The sequence below is a fragment of the Dendropsophus ebraccatus genome, chromosome 10 (assembly GCF_027789765.1).
Source record: "Dendropsophus ebraccatus isolate aDenEbr1 chromosome 10, aDenEbr1.pat, whole genome shotgun sequence".
In the NCBI taxonomy this organism is placed as follows: domain Eukaryota; kingdom Metazoa; phylum Chordata; class Amphibia; order Anura; family Hylidae; genus Dendropsophus; species Dendropsophus ebraccatus.
This window is the reverse complement of record NC_091463.1, coordinates 24,319,752-24,331,962: the sequence shown is the minus strand read 5'-3', so window position 1 is coordinate 24,331,962 and position 12,211 is coordinate 24,319,752. Positions and strand designations below refer to the sequence as shown.

The following is a 12,211-nucleotide window of genomic DNA, read 5'->3' as shown; positions in this document are numbered from 1 at the left end:
TCAGGGGGTCTGTGGCTGCACTGTTATGGGATGTTATGGAGGGTCAGGGGGTCTGTGGCTGCACTGTTATGGAATGTTATGGAGGGTCAGGGGGTCTGTGGCTGCACTGTTATGGGATGTTATGGAGGGTCAGGGGGTCTGTGGCTGCACTGTTATGGAGGGTCAGGGGGTCTGTGGCTGCACTGTTATGGAGGGTCAGGGGGTCTGTGGCTGCACTGTTAAGGAGGGTCAGGGGGTCTATGGCTGCACTGTTATGGAGGGTCGGGGTCTATGGCTGCACTGTTATGGAGGGTCAGGGGGTCTTTGGCTGCATTGTTATGGGATGTTATGAAGGGTTAGGGGTCTGTAGGAATGGTGTTATGCGACGGTCTGCAGGGTCTGGTGTCTGTAGGAATGGTGTTATGCTATGGTCTGCAGGGTCAGGGGTCTGTAGGAATGGTGTTATGCGACGGTCTGCAGGGTCAGGGGTCTGTAGGAATGGTGTTATGCTATGGTCTGCAGGGTCAGGGGTCTGTAGGAATGGTGTTATGCGACGGTCTGCAGGGTCAGGGGTGTGGGAGCGTTCTGCGATGTTCTGCAGTCACCATCTGTGAGAGCCAGTGTCATAGCTATAGGGGCCACATTAGACGACTAGGCCTGGATGCCCCCTCACCACCTCCTATCGCTCTCCAGTTCTCCTGAATGAGCTGATGCGCTCTCCTCGTTCTCCCTTCATCTTTTGGCACAGGCCATGTCCTTGTCCAACGCTGCCTGCACCGAAAGGAGAAGGAGGAGAGTGTGCAGAGGACGAAGGAGGTGCCAGGAGAGGAGAGCGTGCAGAGGACGAAGGAGGTGTCGGGAGAGGAGAGCGCGGAGAGGATGAAGGAGGTGCCGGGGGAGGAGACACGCGCTGCCACCAGAATGCTGCCAGGGAACAGGTGACAGGTGAGTTGAAGTTTGTTTTGTTTTTTTTAAACTAATTGGGGACACAGGGGCCAATAAAATATATCTGGCACAGAGGAGGGCATAAATCTGATTGGGGGCACAGGAGGGGGGGCATAAAACAACTAATTGGGGGCACAGAGGGGCATATATCTGGGGGGGCTAAAAGTGATTGGGGGGGCTAAAACTGACTGGGGTGTACAGAGGAAAGCCTAAAACTGATTGGGGGTCACAGAGAGGGTGTGTGTGCATAAAAAAACTAATTGGGGCACAAAGGAGGGCACAAGTCTGATTGGGGGACACAGAGGAAGGCCTAAAACTAATTGGGGGCACAGAGGAGCATATATCTGGAACAGAGGAGGGCATAAATTTGATTGGGGGGGCTAAAACTGAGGGCACGGGGAGCTAAAACTTATTGGGGGCTAAAACTGATTAGGGACACAAAGGGGGGCTAAAACTGATTGGGGGCATAGAGAGGGGGCTAAAACTGATTGGGGTCACAGAGGGGTGGGGGCTAAAACTGGGGGCACAGAGGGGGTGGGGCTAAAACTGATTGGGGGCATAGGGGGACCCTAAAACTCATTGGGGGCACAGAGGGGAGGCCCCTAAAACATATATGGCTCCAAGGGGGGGGTATGGTTTCAAGGGTACTTGTAGATAACTAGACTAGAAGATAAGGGCTGTAGTAGTTGTGATATCAGGAGTGTGTGTGTGTGGGGGGGGGGGGGGGGGTAATAGTAGCAGCAATGGCAGTGCAAGCAGTAGACTAGTATTGGGGGGAGTAGTAGACTAGTATTGGGGGGAGTAGTAGACTAGTATTGGGGGGAGTAGTAGACTAGTATTGGGGGGAGTAGTAGACTAGTATTGGGGGGAGTAGTAGACTAGTATTGGGGGGAGTAGTAGAGCAGTATTGGGTTGGTAGTAGTAGAGCAGTATTGGGGGGAGTAGTAGACTAGTATTGGGAGGAATAGTAGACTAGTATTGGGAGGAGTAGTAGAGCAGTATTGGGGTGAGTAGTAGAGCAGTATTGGGGGAGTAGTACAGCAGTATTGGGGGAGGAGTAGAGCAGTATTGGGGGAGGAGTAGACTAGTATTGGGAGGAGGAGTAGAGCAGTATTGGGGGAGTAGTAGAGCAGTATTGGGAGGAGTAGTAGACTAGTATTGGGGGAGTAGTAGACTAGTATTGGGGGAGTAGTAGACTAGTATTGGGGGAGTAGTAGAGCAGTATTGGAGGGAGTAGTAGACTAGTATTGGGGGAGTAGTAGAGCAGTATTGGAGGGAGTAGTAGACTAGTATTGGGGGAGTAGTAGAGCAGTATTGGAGGGAGTAGTAGACTAGTATTGGGGGGAGTAGTAGAGCAGTATTGGAGGGAGTAGTAGACTAGTATTGGGGGAGTAGTAGAGCAGTATTGGAGGGAGTAGTAGACTAGTATTGGGGGAGTAGTAGAGCAGTATTGGGGGAGTAGTAGAGCAGTATTGGGGGAGTAGTAGAGCAGTATTGGAGGGAGTAGTAGACTAGTATTGGGGGAGTAGTAGAGCAGTATTGGGGGAGTAGTAGAGCAGTATTGGGGGAGTAGTAGACTAGTATTGGGGGAGTAGTAGAGCAGTATTGGAGGGAGTAGTAGACTAGTATTGGGGGGAGTAGTAACTAGTATTGGGGGAGTAGTAGACTAGTATTGGGGGAGTAGTAGACTAGTATTGGGGGAGTAGTAGAGCAGTATTGGAGGGAGTAGTAGACTAGTATTGGGGGAGTAGTAGACTAGTATTGGGGGAGTAGTAGAGCAGTATTGGAGGGAGTAGTAGACTAGTATTGGGGGAGTAGTAGACTAGTATTGGGGGAGTAGTAGAGCAGTATTGAGATTGTAGTAGAGTACTATGGAGAGTAGTAGACTAGTATTGGGAGGAGTAGTAGACTAGTATTGGGAGGAGTAGTAGACTAGTATTGGGGGGAGTAGTAGAGCAGTATAGGGAGTAGTAGAGCAGTATTGGGGGGAGTAGTAGACTAGTATTGGGGGAGTAGTAGAGCAGTATTGGGGGGGAGTAGTAGACTAGTATTGGGAGGAGTAGTAGGGCAGTATTGGGGGAATAGTAGAGCAGTATTGGGAGTAGTAGTAGACTAGTATCTTTCTCTCCTTTTTGTTTTTTCAGATCTCTTTATCCAGAGCATTCCGTATTCCATGGACTAGATCGATGTTTTGGTTTAATAAAATGCTCATCGTGTTTTTATTTGCATAAAACATATTTTTAACTTGTGTCTTGTCTTTTTGTGTTTACTTTACAGTAGGGCTGGGCGATAAATCAAATTAATTCACCCAAAATTTGATAATTGATTTGATTTTTAATTAATTTTTTTTAAACTGATCTTCAAAAAAAATAAATAAATCATTGGACGGAGGAGCGTTGTTGGCGGGTTCAGCTGCTGAAGCAGAGCCTGGGGAGGGAGAGCGCCCAGCAGTGTCCTCTGTCCCTCCTGTTGACCTGCCCCCATAGCGGGATGAGTATACGCACTCCCAGCCGCACACGCCCCCAGTCTCTGGAAGAGGCGGCCTCAGGTACTGCAGGATAGGGTGACTGGGGCAGAGATGGTAGCGTCGCTGTGATTACTGGAGCTTTACAGGATCGGGGTATGCACTGCGCCCCCGCTCCTGCTGTACACTTCCAGTAACCGCAGTGACCCTATCCTGTGGCCTGCTCCAGAGCCTGGGCCCTCCATATTTGCCTGGGAGGGGAACGTGCGTGCCCGGAGTGAGAGGAGGAGTAAACCAGGTGTGTGCTCTCCTCCCCCAGTCTGCCCCTTTTCAAGGTTTTATGGGGCCCCATGAAGTTGTTTGCTATGGGATATCATGACTCCTAGTTACGCACCAGCCCCTCATCTATACCTGTACTACTATTACACCCCTCATCTGTTCCTGTATTATTACTGCTACTACACCCCTCATCTATACCTGTACTACTACTACACCCCTCATCTGTTCCTGTATTATTACTGCTACTACACCCCTCATCTATACCTGTACTACTATTACACCCCTCATCTGTTCCTGTATTATTACTACTACTACTACACCCCTCATCTATACCTGTACTACTATTACACCCCTCATCTTTTCCTGTACTACTATTACACCCCTCATCTGTTCCTGTATTATTACTACTACTACACCCCTCATCTGTTCCTGTATTATTACTACTACTGCACCCCTCATCTATACCTGTACTACTATTACACCCCTCATCTTTTCCTGTACTACTATTACACCCCTCATCTGTTCCTGTATTATTACTACTACTACACCCCTCATCTGTTCCTGTATTATTACTACTACTGCACCCCTCATCTGTTCCTGTATTATTACTACTACTGCACCCCTCATCTGTTCCTGTACTACTATTACACCCCTCATCTGTTTCTGTATTATTACTACTACTACACCCCTCATCTGTTCCTGTACTACTATTACACCCCTCATCTGTTCCTGTATTATTACTACTACTGCACCCCTCATCTGTTCCTGTACTACTATTACACCCCTCATCTATTCTTGTATTATTACTACTACTACACCCCTCATCTATACCTGTACTACTATTACACCCCTCATCTGTTTCTGTATTATTACTACTACTGCACCCCTCATCTGTTCCTGTATTATTACTACTACTGCACCCCTCATCTGTTCCTGTACTACTACACCCCTTACCACTATACCTCCACTACTACACCCTACCTTGATGGAGGCACAAACAAGATCTCCTATACGATATAAGGCACAAAGGAGGCTTGTCTACTACATGGGGACACGGGGAGCACTGTTACTTTCTCACGTCATTAAATTAGTATCTGACACTGCAAGGAGAAAAAGCGAGAATCTTCCCCCAAAAAATTTAAAAATAGAGATTTTATTTTTTTGGTCCTACGTTTACAGGCTTAGTAGTGGAAGCCATCGCCAGTACCTGGTCCTGTGAAGAATCGGGTGCCACTAGTCCCACAGAATAAGATAAGGTGTTCCTGGACTGGATGGTGACAGGCTGGTGTTATTAGGGTGGGAAGGGCCAAAATAGATGCACATTCCCACCCTGGTACAACTAGGCCGCTGCTTTTTTTTTTTTTTTTTTTAACCTGGCTGGTCATGGAAATGGGAGGGGCCCCTACACTTTTCATTTTAATTTTTAAAAAAAAGGTGTGTAGGGTCTCTCCATTTCCATAAACAGCAGCCACCTAACTACAGCATAGTAGTAGCTGAAAGAACATAGAATGGATGAATTATGGTAAATGCAAGGAACATTAGAAGACATGGATCAGATAACATATCCAAAATAAAATCTATACCAATCCTTACACACGGGCCCAGTCATTACACCCGCTATAAGGTGCTGTACAGGCCCAGTCATTACACCCGCTATAGGGTCCTGTACAGGCCCAGTCATTACACCCGCTATAAGGTGTTGTACAGGCCCAGTCATTACACTTGTTATAAGGTGCTGTACCAGGTACATAGATCCACGTTATAAGAGAGCAGAAGTACTGGGTACATAGATATAAGAGAGCAGATGTACCAGGTACATAGATATAAGAGAGCAGATGTACCAGGTACATAGATATAAGAGAGCAGATGTACCAGGTACATAGATATAAGAGAGCAGATGTACCAGGTACATAGATTCACTTGGATTTAGCATCCTCACACTGGGTAAGCTATTTCCAAGTGAGGGAATGGACAGGGTACACAGATCCACTTTCCAAGAGAGCAGATGTACTGGGTACATAGATCCACTTGCAAATAGCTTACCCAGTGTGAGGATGCTAAATCCAAGTGAATCTACGTACTTGGAACATCTGCTGTCTTGGAAAGTGGATCTACTGTATGTACCAGGTACATTTAATCACTTGGATTTAGCATCCTCACACTGAATAAGCTATTTCCAAGTAAGGGATGGACAAGGTATATAGATCCGCTTCCCAAGAAATCAGATGTACCAGGTACGTAGATCCACTTGGAAATAGCTTATTCAGTGTGTGTATGCTAAATCCAAGTGGATCTATGTACATGATACATCTGCTCTCTTGGAAAGGGTATCTACTGGGTACATAGATCCACTTATATTAAGCATTCTCACACTGAATAAGCTATTTACAAGTGAATCTATGTACCTGGTACATAGATCCACTTTACAAGAGAGCAGAAGTACCAGGTACATAGATCCACTTGGATTTAGCATTCTCACACTAAGTAAGCTATTTCCAAGTGAGGGGATGGACAGGGTACGTAGATTCACTTGGAAATAGCTTATTCAGTGTGAGAATGCTAAATACAAGTGGATCTACGTACCAGGTACATCTGCTCTCTTGGAAAGTGGATCTATGTACCCTGTCCATCCCCCTCACTTGGAAATGGCTTACTCAGTGTACCAGGTACGTAGATTCACTTGGATTTAGCATGCTCACATTGAGTAAGCTATTTTCAAGTGAGGGAATGGACGGTACGGATTTAATGCTAAATTCAAGTGGGTTAAAGGACCTGGTCCCTCTATCTGCTAGAAAGTAGCTTAATGTATTATGGGTATGCTAAGGTCCCTCTGCCCACTTGGAAATAGCTTATACTATGCGGGTATGCTAAATCCAAGTGGGCTAAAGGACCTGGTCCCTCTGCCCACTACAAAGTAGCTTATATTATGTGGGTATTCTAAGGTCTCTCTACCCACTTGGAAATAGCTTATCCTATGTGAGAATGCTAAATCCAAGTGGGCTAAAGGACCTTGTCCCTCTACCCACTTGGAAATAGCTTATACTATGCGGGTATGCAAAGGTCCCTCTACCCACTTGGAAATAGCTTATACTATGCGGGTATGCTAAGGGCCCTTTACCCACTTGGAAATAGCTTATACTATGTGAGAATGCTAAATCCAAGTGGGCTAAAGGACCTGGTCCCTCTACCCACTTGGAAATAGCTTATACTATGCGGGTATGCTAAGGTCCCTCTGCCCACTTGGAAATAGATTATACTATGCGGGTATGCAAAGGTCCCTCTACCCACTTGGAAATAGCTTATACTATGTGGGTATGCTAAATCCAAGTGGGCTAAAGGACCTGGTCCCTCTACCCAATACAAAGTAGCTTATATTATGTGGGTATTCTAAGGTCTCTCTACCCACTTGGAAATAGCTTATCCTATGTGAGAATGCTAAATCCAAGTGGGCTAAAGGACCTGGTCCCTCTACCAACTTGGAAATAGCTTATCCTATGTGACAATGCTAAATCCAAGTGGGCTAAAGGACCTGGTCCCTCTACCCACTTGGAAATAGCTTATACTATGTGGGTATGCTAAGGTCCCTCTGCCCACTTGGAAATAGCTTATACTATGTGGTAATGCTAAGGTCTCTCTACCCACTTGGAAATAGCTTATACTATGCGGGTATGCTAAATCCAAGTTGGCTAAAGGACCTTGTCCCTCTACCCCCTTGGAAATAGCTTATACTATGTGGGTATGCTAAGGTCCCTCTGCCCACTTGGAAATAGCTTATACTATGTGGGTATGCTAAGGTCCCTCTGCCCACTTGGAAATAGCTTATACTATGTGGTAATGCTAAGGTCCCTCTGCCCACTTGGAAATAGCTTATACTATGCGGGTATGCTAAGGGCCCTTTACCCACTTGGAAATAGCTTATACTATGTGAGAATGCTAAATCCAAGTGGGCTAAAGGACCTGGTCCCTCTACCCACTTGGAAATAGCTTATACTATGCGGGTATGCTAAGGTCCCTCTGCCCACTTGGAAATAGCTTATACTATGTGGTAATGCTAAGGTCCCTCTACCCACTTGGAAATAGCTTATACTATGCGGGTATGCAAAGGTCCCTCTACCCACTTGGAAATAGCTTATACTATGTGAGAATGCTAAATCCAAGTGGGCTAAAGGACCTTGTCCCTCTACCCACTTGGAAATAGCTTATACTATGCGGGTATGCTAAGGGCCCTTTACCCACTTGGAAATAGCTTATCCTATGTGGGTATGCTAAATCCAAGTGGGCTAAAGGACCTGGTCCCTCTACCCACTACAAAGTAGCTTATACTATGTGGTAATGCTAAGGTCCCTCTACCCACTTGGAAATAGCTTATACTATGTGGGTATGCTAAGGTCCCTCTGCCCACTTGGAAATAGCTTATACTATGCGGGTATGCTAAATCCAAGTTGGCTAAAGGACCTGGTCCCTCTACCCACTTGGAAATAGCTTATACTATGTGGTAATGCTAAGGGCCCTTTACCCACTTGGAAATAGCTTATACTATGTGAGAATGCTAAATCCAAGTGGGCTAAAGGACCTGGTCCCTCTACCCACTTGGAAATAGCTTATACTATGCGGGTATGCTAAGGTCCCTCTGCCCACTTGGAAATAGCTTATACTATGTGGTAATGCTAAGGTCCCTCTACCCACTTGGAAATAGCTTATACTATGTGGGTGTGCTAAATCCAAGTGGGCTAAAGGACCTTGTCCCTCTACCCACTACAAAGTAGCTTATACTATGTGGTAATGCTAAGGTCCCTCTACCCACTTAGAAATAACTTATACTATGTGAGAATGCTAAATCCAAGTGGGCTAAAGGACCTGGTCCCTCTACCCACTTGGAAATAGCTTATACTATGTGGGTATGCTAAGGTCCCTCTACCCACTTGGAAATAGCTTATACTATGTGGGTGTGCTAAATCCAAGTGGGCTAAAGGACCTTGTCCCTCTACCCACTTGGAAATAGCTTATACTATGTGGGTGTGCTAAATCCAAGTGGGCTAAAGGACCTTGTCCCTCTACCCACTTGGAAATAGCTTATACTATGTGGGTATGCTAAATCCAAGTGGGCTAAAGGACCTTGTCCCTCTACCCACTTGGAAATAGCTGACTCTGTGTGAAAATGCTAAATCCAAGTGGGCTAAAGGACCTGGTCCCTCTGCCCACTTGGATTTAGCATTTTCACATTAGAGTCAGCTATTTCCAAGTGGGCAGAGGGACCAGGTCCTTTAGCCCACTTGGATTTAGACTCAACCCTAATGCCCTCCAGCCGTCCTGCTGGCATCCAGTAACACCCCAACACTGTGGAGGTGCTCCTTCCCCACAGCACATAGCGACCCCCTCCCCCCACTGTACATGAGGAGACCCTCTCCCACCCAAACATTGCAATAAACTCTGTATAGGACCTCCAGATGCCACCTCCCTCAGCACAGTCCCCTAGAACCTTACCCTTTTTAGAGCCCCCCTCCCCCAGCAGTATATATGTCCCCTCTCCCCCCATCCCTGTATATACCCTCCTTCCCAGCCCTGTATATACCCCTCCTTCCCAGCCCTGTATATACCCCTCCTTCCCAGCCCTCTGTATATACCCTCCTTCCCAGCCCTCTGTATATACCCTCCTTCCCAGCCCTGTATATACCCCTCCTTCCCAGCCCTCTGTATATACCCTCCTTCCCAGCCCTGTATATACCCTCCTTCCCAGCCCTGTATATACCCTCCTTCCCAGCCCTGTATATACCCCTCCTTACCATCCCTGTATATACCCCTCCTTACCATCCCTCTGTATATACCCTCCTTCCCAGCCCTCTGTATATACCCTCCTTCCCAGCCCTCTGTATATACCCTCCTTCCCAGCCCTCTGTATATACCCTCCTTCCCAGCCCTCTGTATATACCCTCCTTCCCAGCCCTCTGTATATACCCTCCTTCCCAGCCCTCTGTATATACCCTCCTTCTTCCCAGCCCTGTATATACCCCTCCTTTCCATCCCTGTATATACCCTCCTTCCCAGCCCTCTGTATATACCCCTCCTTCCCAGCCCTGTATATACCCTCCTTCCCAGCCCTCTGTATATACCCTCCTTCCCAGCCCTGTATATACCCCTCCTTCCCAGCCCTGTATATACCCCTCCTTCCCATCCCTGTATATACCCTCCTTCCCAGCCCTCTGTATATACCCTCCTTCCCAGCCCTGTATATACCCCTCCTTCCCAGCCCTGTATATACCCCTCCTTCCCAGCCCTGTATATACCCCTCCTTCCCATCCCTGTATATACCCTCCTTCCCAGCCCTCTGTATATACCCTCCTTCCCAGCCCTCTGTATATACCCCTCCTTCCCAGCCCTGTATATACCCTCCTTCCAATCCCTGTATATACCCTCCTTCCAATCCCTGTATATACCCTCCTTCCAATCCCTGTATATACCCTCCTTCCCAGCCCTGTATATACCCTCCTTCCCAGCCCTCTGTATATACCCCTCCTTCCCAGCCCTGTATATACCCCTCCTTACCATCCCTGTATATACCCTCCTTCCCAGCCCTCTGTATATACCCCTCCTTCCCAGCCCTGTATATACCCTCCTTCCCAGCCCTGTATATACTCTCCTTCCTAGCCCTGTATATATCCCCCCCAGCTAGGGCTGGGCGATATGGCCTAAAAAATAAAATCTCAATTTTTTTAAAAATTTTGGACGATTCTCGATTTAAATCTCGATTTTTTCTCTTTTTGCTAAACAAACAGGACATTTTTCTCCCTGCAGCATCAGAAACTATTTTATAGACGTTTGAGACAACAACCATATTGCTTCCCAGTGTAACAGTGCTCCTCCCGTGCCCCTATGTAGTAGACAAGCCCATTGTGTGCCCCATATAAGTAGTTTTCCCAAATATGTGCCCTATGTACTAGTGTATTAGTAGTAGTACAGATGAGGGGATTAGCAGTACAGGTAAAGATGAGTGGTGTAGTAGTGGTACAGATGAGGGGTGTAGTAGTGGTACAGATGAGGGGTGTAGTAGTAGTAGTGCAGGTAAAGATGAGGGGTGTAGTAGTAGTACAGGTACAGATGAGGAGTGTAGTAGTAGTAGTAGTACAGGTACAGATGAGGGGTGTAGTAGTAGTAGTGCAGGTAAAGATGAGGGGTGTAGTAGTAGTACAGGTACAGATGAGGAGTGTAGTAGTAGTACAGGTACAGATGAGGGGTGTAGTAGTAGGGTTACAGGTAAAGCTGAGGGGTGTAGTAGTAGTAGTACAGGTAAAGATGAGGGGTGTAGTAGTAGTACAGGTACAGATGAGGGGTGTAGTAGTAGTACAGGTAAAGATGAGGGGTGTAGTAGTAGTAGTACAGGTACAGATGAGGGGTGTAGTAGTAGTAGTAATACAGATAAAGATGAGGGGTGTAGTAGTAGTACAGGTACAGATGAGGGGTGTAGTAGTACAGGTACAGATGAGGAGTGTTGTAGTAGTAGTACAGGTAAAGATGAGGGGTGTAGTAGTAGTACAGGTAAAGATGAGGGGTGTAGTAGTAGTACAGGTAAAGATGAGGGGTGTAGTAGTAGTAGTACAGGTACAGATGAGGGGTGTAGTAGTAGTACAGGTAAAGATGAGGGGTGTAGTAGTAGTACAGGTAAAGATGAGGGGTGTAGTAGTAGTAGTACAGGTACAGATGAGGGGTGTAGTAGTAGTACAGGTAAAGATGAGGGGTGTAGTAGTAGTAGTACAGGTACAGATGAGGGGTGTAGTAGTAGTACAGATAAAGATGAGGGGTGTAGTAATAGTACAGGTAAAGATGAGGGGTGTAGTAGTAGTAGTACAGGTACAGATGAGGGGTGTAGTATCTCCTATCTATCTATCTATCTATCTCCTATCTATCTATCTATCTGTCTGTCTGTCTATCTATCTATCTATCTATCTATCTATCTATCTCCTATCTATCTATCTATCTATCTATCTATCTATCTATCTATCTATCTATCTGTCTATCTATCTCCTATCTATCAATCTCTGCTTGCCCCCTGCTACTTCCATAACCCCCCCCAATGGCTACACTCACATGCTCGCCAGACATTCACAGAGGCATCACAGGGATGACAGCACAGTCACGCTTGCTACCATGCTGTCATCCATGTGTTCCCTCTGCGCCCGCCTGCTCAGCCTGTGAGGGGAGCTGTTTGGGGGGGGGGGGGTGGGTGTAGGGGCCGGGTGCCATTGTTCAAGGAGAAAGGGGCAAGCAGGGTCCTGTGGGCAGCGGGGATTGGCACCATCGTCCAGCTCGCCAGACATTCACAGAGGCATTACAGGGATGACAGCACAGTCACGCTTGCTACCATGCTGTCATCCATGTGTTCCCTCTGTGCCCGGCCGCCCGGAGCGCAGTTCACAGCGGGGCCCCTCTATGAACTCCCCTCAGGCCGGTTACGGTATAACAATATGGAATGGTGTGTGTTCTGTGTGTTTTACCATGTTGTGGATGACTCTGGACCTTCTTTCTGCACAGGCAATCTAAGCAGGGAAC

At 47.0% G+C, this 12,211-nt stretch overlaps 1 protein-coding gene across 2 annotated transcripts in view; it reads right to left on the bottom strand.

The window, feature by feature from the left end:
• The window catches only part of ASTN2 (astrotactin 2), a 526,582-nt gene that overhangs the window by 82,442 nt on the left and 431,929 nt on the right, over window positions 1–12,211 (bottom strand). The gene's annotated exons all lie outside the window — the stretch shown is intronic.